This window comes from Crinia signifera, chromosome 4, assembly GCF_055691185.1.
Source record: "Crinia signifera chromosome 4, ASM5569118v1, whole genome shotgun sequence".
In the NCBI taxonomy this organism is placed as follows: domain Eukaryota; kingdom Metazoa; phylum Chordata; class Amphibia; order Anura; family Myobatrachidae; genus Crinia; species Crinia signifera.
Genome location: NC_139220.1, coordinates 272149350 through 272157478, shown reverse-complemented (window position 1 = coordinate 272157478; position 8129 = coordinate 272149350). Strand labels below are relative to the sequence as shown.

General features: G+C 42.2%; 1 long non-coding RNA gene across 2 annotated transcripts in view; it reads left to right on the top strand.

The window, feature by feature from the left end:
* The first annotated feature begins 542 nt into the window (after positions 1–542).
* Positions 543–8129, top strand: part of LOC146075395 (uncharacterized) — a 95286-nt gene continuing 87699 nt past the window's right edge. The window contains exons 1-3 of one of the 2 annotated variants that reach the window (XR_014473567.1): positions 543–654; positions 2102–2176; positions 2323–2450. This is a non-coding gene — a long non-coding RNA (uncharacterized LOC146075395). The remainder of the gene's footprint in view (positions 655–2101; positions 2177–2322; positions 2451–8129) is intronic. The other variant, XR_014473568.1, reaches the window with a different exon arrangement.

The following is an 8129-nucleotide window of genomic DNA, read 5'->3' as shown; positions in this document are numbered from 1 at the left end:
TACTGTATTCAGCTGTTAGTCACTGTTTTGTTTAATTGTTTATGTACTCTATAATTAGGGGCCGTGAATTCCTTGTGGCACCATATAAATAAAGGATCAAAAAAACAATACACGCTGCCACTAGTGTCTTGTGATCAGCTGATGGAAGAATGCCTTTGTTTTCAAATTATTTTATCGCTAAATATATAGGTCATTGTGTTTATTAGGTAAAGGTTATGATTAATAGTTTATTGACAGGAGTAAAATTGTCATACAATAGATGGCTTAACATTGACGCATAAATTATACATCCGTGTAAGTGCATATCGCTGATGAGTAAAGGTGCCCACACACTAGAACGATTAATCGTCCGATTTCATTGTTTTTGAACGATTAATCGTTCGATTTTTGTGTGAACATCGTTAACTATTTTTAATACTTACCATCCGATGCGCGTCCCCGTGTGTCTTCTGCGGCGTCGGCTCATCTTCCCTGCTGCAGGGAAGATATGCAAATATTCGGACCAATTTCTGGTCATGTGTTGGGGGCGTGGCTTTGACGCGGCATGTAAAGCCGGAAGCTGTGTTCCCCCGGCAGCTGACAGCCGGACATGTGCCAGAGCCGGCGGGGACACAGCAGGAGAAGCGACAGGAGAAGCTTCAGAAGCGAGCTCCAGTAAGGAGAAGCGGGCTCCATTACTTCTGGGTGTCTTTATTTCCCAAAGGAGGGGTGGGTGAGCTGCTTCTGGTGGGGATGAGTGCACTTTGTGAGTAGGGTAACCACACTCCGAGCAGGGCTAATGCTGTATACATGCAGCCTGCGCTGGGATGGCACTGCCCCATTCTCACACTCATCAGAGTGCATGATGGCAGTACTAGGAGTAGGGTCTTAGAGGTACTGCTGATTTGGGAGGGGGTTATGCATAGTTGCCTGTGTAACTTTTATCTTACAGCACTTACAGGTTTAACATCTAGAGTTAAATGTCTTATATTACAGTATAGATGTGCAGACTGGGAAGGAGCACTGGGACACTGTAGTTCCCAGTACTGTACTGGTAGCACAGAGATACTGTCCTTCCTTCCATGTGCCATAAAATTATTAGGGGTTATATGTATTCCTATATATATATATATATATATATATATATATATATATATATATATATATATATATATATATATATATATAGATATAGCACGGATAGTGTAATGGTTAGCATTACTGCCTCACAGCGCTGAGGTCGTGGGTTAGATCCCCACCATGTCTCTAACTAAGCACAGTAGCTAAGTGGAAAGTTCAGCAAGTATACACCAAATCCACTTGTGACAGAGCAGAATGTGCACTGAGCTGTCAATACCTTTTACATAGCCCAGCCCATTACCTTCTACATAGCCCAGCCCATTATTATAATTTTTCTGATATCTTAAGATAAATCTTTTGTCAAAATGTACTCCTTTGAACGAAATCTTTTGTGTTGGGCAGATGGGGAGTTCAAGGGAAATCTTAGGATAAATCTTAAGATCACAGATCTTTCTAGTGTGTGGGCACCTTTAGAGGTTACTGCTGATAGAGCTGTAATAGTTTGTTACTGCAGCAATGGCGCATTATCATGCAGCCCTATACATTGGCTGCATGAGATGTTGGTAGATGACTGAAGCCTAACAATACTGGTAAACTGCTACTTTCAATTACAAAACAAAATGACATTGCAACAGAAATATTCAGGTATTGACTGTTTGCCGTAAGTCTTTTATTACCCAAAGTTCTCTCTTATAAATCATATAATCGCTGAAATCTCTATTTAATATGCATCAAATAAATAAAACTAATCATTAAGGCTTTAAAGGACCACTAGAGACTGGCAAATATCTTCCTGTAATAATCCCAACAACAATAATTCAATTCAAACATATTCTAGAGCTGCACAAATCCTTTGATTTACAAAATAATAAAGCTATTGTTGCTCAAGGTCAATTGGGCTGTGCTCGTGTGATTCTCTTCCCTGCATGACTGTTGGTTGGTCTAGAACACAATAATACAGTAGAATTGGCTGGCAGGGGTATTACATGTGTCTCTTAAAAACTAATACATTTTACCCTGCAATCATATTTTTCTGTGTTAGGAAGGGATCAATCAGCGTCACTTGTTTTGAAATAATCCCACTTCAATCCCCCCCTGTGAAGTTGGTGTCTGTAAAGTAAGTCATGTCAACTCTGTCGATTTAATGAGAAAAACTGGGTATTGTTACCTTTTAATGTGTGTTTATATTGTATTTGTGTTTGTGTATGTATGTTTGGTTTTTGTGTTTCTTTTTAATTGGTATTATTGTTCTTGCTTTGTAAGGCTCCACAGTACTCTGCAGCACCGGTCAGTGGGTGAAATTTTGCCAACATAAAGCAGAGATATAACAACAAATTGTAGAAAGAACACTGACCGTGAGTCGTGAGATAGCTTATAACCTAGTCAGTGGGGTAAGTTAATATTAACAAGTGGTTTCATTAAAATAAAAAGGAAACAGTATTTCATGGAGAGCACAGTTTAAAAAAAAGAAAATGTATTGTAAACATGTATATAGTAAACATTGACTAAATATTGCATTTAAAAAAAGAAAAGTACCAAAAAGCCAAGTGCACTCTTCAAAGGTAAATGGAGCATAGTTGCCTACCCTCCTGCATTCTGCAGGAGACTCCCTGAAATAGCAGCAATCTCCCTCTCTCCCTCATTAGTCTAGCAATCTCCCTCATTTCACCTAGCCCACATTACATTGTTACATTTTTGGGGGAAAAAAGAATGGGAGACAGATACATTTACATTGAATCATCAGCATCATTTGTAACAAGTATAGTAGCTCTTACTAACTCCTTTGGTGCTAATGTACATTTGGATATATGTCATTTTAAAAGATTCCTCTTTTCACAATATCTCCATACAGTATACAGTATATGTAAATAGAGGGTGGAGCATGACACGCTCACTCAATGGGCTGCTTTGCAAAATTCCACTACCAACTATAATCTCCCTGAAACTAGTTTTCAAAAGTACAGTATGCAAGTATGAAGTAGTGTAAATTTTATTTTGTGGAACCTTCATTATAGATTATTGAAGGAGTTTTCTATGTTTTGAACCGTTTACCCGCAACATAAATAATAGCACTATAAAATATATTCTCATACAGTATGCAATAGCTTAGCCAATGGCCAGATTTAAGCATCAGTTGATCACTTTATTGATTTGGTCATGGTCATTTCCACATTTGATTATACTTCTCTGACTAATTCCATTAAAGAATATGTTACTTACTATAGTGTCTAAGTACTGTATACTTATTGTTGATGACTGCAGTAGGTTTCTATAAAAATTCTAATGTGATTTACTGATTACAATGCAGAATTATGCCCTGTGCAAGACCATGCTAAGAGTTGGGAACACTAACTTATTATTATTATTGTTGTTTAGGTAGTAGTAGTAGTAGTAGTACGTTTATTTATAAGGCGCCGCAAAGTGTCCGCAGCGCCGTACATAGCAAACAAAAAAAAAAAAAATTACAAGGTAACGTACAGGGTGTGTTGAAAGATACAGTATAAATAGGGGTATAGCTGGTATAACTAAAATCAACATCAGTTCGGAAGTAGGTGTCAAAATTGTCAAGGAGACTGAAGATGAAGTAGAGGAAGGGAAGAACAGGACAGGAGCACAGGTGAGGTAATGAGGTAGGGTGAGTACGTGAGGAAGGAGGGCCCTGCTCATAAGAGTTAACATACTAAAAATAGGTGGGTGGACGAACGAAATACAATAGGATAAGTAGGAACGGAGGGGAATGGAGGCAGGATAGGAGGATCAAAAGAGGTTAGGAGGAGGGATAGGCTAGTCGAAAAAAGTGGGTTTTGAGGGAGCGCTTGAAGGAGGTAAGGGAATCAGATAGCCTGATGGGTGGCGGGAGGTTGTTCCAGTGCAGGGGGGCAGCGCGAGAGAAATCTTGGACACGGGAGTGGGAGGAGGTGATTAGGTGAGAGGTCAGTCGGCGGTCAGCGATGGAGCGAAGAGGACGGGAGGGAGTGTGGATAGAGATCAGTGAAGAGAGGTAGGGAGCTGTGGAGGAGGAGAGAGCCTTGTAGGTGGTGGTGAGGAGTTTAAAGAGAACTCGGAAAGGAATGGGGAGCCAGTGAAGAGATAAACAGAGGGGGGAGGCGGAGGTAGAGCGGCGGGAGAGGAAGATGAGCCTAGCAGCAGCGTTAAGAATGGATTGGAGAGGTGCGAGGCGGGTGAGAGGTAGCCCAGAGAGAAGGATGTTGCAGTAGTCAAGGCGGGAGATGACAAGAGAGTGAATGAGAATTTTGGTCGCGTCACTGGAGAGGAATGGTCTGATGCGTGATATGTTGCGTAGGTGAAAGCGGCAAGACTGTGAGAGAGCACGAATGTGGGGGGTGAAAGAGAGGGAGGAGTCAATGATGACACCGAGGCAGCGCGTTTGGTCGGTGGACGTGATCTCGGTTTCACCAATGCTGATGGAGATAGTGGGAGAAGAGGGGATGTTCGGGGGATGGAAGATTAGAAGTTCAGTTTTAGCCATGTTTAGTTTCAGGAAGCGTTGGGTCATCCAGGCTGAGATGGCCGTGAGGCATTCGGAGACCTTGGACAGGAGTGATGGGGATAAGTCGGGGGAGGAGAGATAGATTAGGGTATCATCAGCATAAAGGTGGTAATGAAAACCATAGGAGCTGATGAGGGTGCCCAGAGAGGTGGTGGAGAGGGCCAAGGACTGACCCTTGGGGAACACCGACTGGCTGGGGGGTAGTAGGAGAGGAGGAGCTCGGAGTGGAGACGGAGAAGGAGCGATCGGAGAGGTATGAGGTGAACCAGGAGAAGACCGTGCCAGTGGTGCCAAAGGAGCGGAGGGTGTTGAGCAGGAGAGGGTGGTCAACAGTGTCAAAGGCAGCCAAAGGCAGGTCTTTGTAAGGATACCCTTATGTCTATCGAAAGCATGTGTAAATGACTGTACAGGGCCAGGTGTACTAAGCTTGAAAAGTGATAAAATGGAGAGTTATAAACCACTAACCAATTAGCTCCTACCTCATTTTTCAAACTCAAACTGTGACATGGCAGTTAGGAGCTGATTGGGTGGCACTTAAGCACTTTCCATTTTATCACTTTCAAGCTTAGTACATCTGGCCCTTAGCCTCAACTTCCTATGAAGGAAGGCTATTCCACTTTTCCAATACCCTTTCTGTGAAGTTATTTGTTCTCATCTTTCCCCTGAACCTCTTTCCCTCTGGTTTCAGGCTTTATCGGTTATGCTTTACAGTTCCAAATAAAAGACCGTTACATTTTTTAAATGTCTCCTAATGTGTTCAAATGTAAACCTAGAAATGTATAAGAACTAACGGAGGATTTCCCTGGAACATACATTATTACTGGAGCAATTCAGCATTATTGCAGTGGGTCGACAATCATTGGGTCGACACCATTAGGTTGACCTGCAGAGAGGTCGACATGGGTCTTGGTCGACAGGTCATTAGGTGGACAAGGGCAAGGTCGACAGTCAAAAGGCTGAAGTGCGGTTTTTTACAGTTTATTTACCCGAATGTCGACACAGTCGACCTGGACACTGAAACGTAGCACCGCGTCCCCTCAAATGGCTTGCTGCACTTGCCATGCTTCGGGCGCGGTGCCTCGCTACGCTATTTTTTTCTCCCACCATGCCCTAGCGGATGGTAGGGCATGCAATACCACCTGTCGGCACATGTCGGCTCGAAAAAACTGTGAAAAACCCCTTGTCGGCCTTGCCCATGTCGACCTAATGACCTGTCGACCTAGACCATTGTCAACCTACTGGTGTCGACTCAATGCTTGTCGACCTAATGACCGTATACCTGCTCTGTTGGGAGGACAGCTCCTATGAAAAGTGCATGTGAGAGGGGCTCCAGGAACTTTACAATTTTGAAGTTTGCTTAATATAAGGCCCCTAACAAAGAATGGGCCTGTTACAGAAATGGTGCAGAAACTTCCATTCCCCCTTGTGTATCGGGCTCATAAGGGATGATAAAAAGGCCACAAGTCTCTAACATCAGGTAATAGAATAAAGATAGACTTCTAATTTATATAAGTCAATATAAAATTCTATTTTCTTGCAGTCTTTACCAGGGACCCCAGTAAAGAGCATTAGGCTCCACTGCTGAGTGCTGGTTTTCTATAGGATGTCTATTGTACACTTGGGTAAGACATTGGCAAGTGATCTGGAGTCAGTACTGTAGGTACTGTAAAGTATAGCGCAGAGAAAGGCAAAAAGTTGAGGCTGACTGAATTATTATAAACAGTCAAGGCAGGGTTGGATTGGTCCATAGGGGAAAACCCCCAGTAGGTCTTACTGTGTGTAGTCCTACCTTCTTCTCTAGGGACCAGGTTCCGGACAGTGCACTTGAATTATAAATTGTACCTACAGTACAGTATATTGCCTTATACTACACAGGACTATGGTATATTTTCTACAGTGCATTGCTGTTATGAAACATGCACTTGCAGTATTTAATGTAGTTATTTATCATGGGGCCCAGACCATGCACTCTCTAATGGTTAGCCAAACCTCTATGGCAGCTGTCCACATCCCCTCTGGGGACTTTCAATACCCCTAAGCATGGGACCCTATCATTGCATCCCCCAGTCCAACACCGCAAAAGAGTATTGAATGAATATTGGCATACTCAGCCATGGGCCAGGGCCAGTGGTTCCATTCTGAAGAAGTCGTAGTTGCCGGATTCCCTTCTGCCCTTAAGACTTTGGTTATATTATTCAGGTACATGCTCTTGCATATAATGCACTTGTGCTTTGACAGTTCAAAATTTTCAAAGTCTTCCATAAAAGGTATTGGTATTGTCAAAGTCAGCATACAGTACACCAGTGCGGAAACTTTCATCGTCTGCAGTATTTCTTCACTCAACTGAATGTTGTCTCCTGATGAGGCTCCGTGCCACTATCCAGTTTCTGGTTCCATACCAAAGCCTTTGGGAAAACCATACATTCTAGGGGATAAATAATTACAAAGTGGTGGCAATTATACGTTGCCACTTTAAAGTGGTACTCACATGAAGCATCTTTACATTTTCAACTGGGAACTGCAGAGAAGCCACTTTGTTAATATAAATGAGCATCTTACTCGCATTAAAAATGCAGTAAAACACCACTCAGTCTGTACCAGATACATTGGGCTGCGACTTTAGCCACATAGGAGTAAGTGTTAAATAGGTACGAAGTCGCAGATGAGGCACAACAGAACAGATTCGATACAGGGTCATTTACAGACAAATGTGCAAGAGTAGCATATCAAAAATAATCAATGCAGTCTTGTTAAGTGGTTTTGACACACTGCATTGTGTCTAAGATGTACTGTATATTCAAGTAAAAAAGATGCTTAACACAATCAGAGTGGTGCAGGACCCGTCATGCCTGAGATGGGCTGTTTGGAACATCTAGGCAATAGTTTATGAGGACAAATATTATTTTGCTCATAACTCTTTAGTTTATGCAACATTCTGTTGAATTCCAGTTGGAACTGCAGGCCTGATCCGAGATGGATGGTTCTGCACTCAATTCATAGTGTGTGGTATTGTCTCCAATCTGTAGGAATACACAAATAGACATATAGTAGTGGGCGGTGGCACTCGCAGGACTTATCTAGTAATCAGGAGACAGACTCACAACTTTAGGCTATTTCAGCATATACCATCCAACTATGGGTATGGATATACAAAGATTTTATATATAAGGGGGTATTCAATCCCAGGCCAAGACTGTCGATCTGTCCCGACAGCCATGACCCTGGCCCGTTTTTAATGTCCCGATTCGCTATTGGCAAAAAGGGGGCATGTCCGCGTAACCGGCTGTAGATTGTCGAGATTCAAAGTTGAGCCCGTTCTGTCAATCTGCACCTGCCGATATTTCCCCCGTCAAAAATAATGGCGGGGATTGAATACCCCGTATAGCATCTTTTTTTATGATACTTCAGGATCATATCCATTGCGTCAATGAAGGTACTGTACATATTGGTGTCCAACTGGAAAAATACATTATAGTAACTGTTCCTTTGTAATAATACTGATTTTGTCCAAATTGGTAATGAAGTGTGTTTTTACCTTTTAAGAAGCAGTACTTTTTGT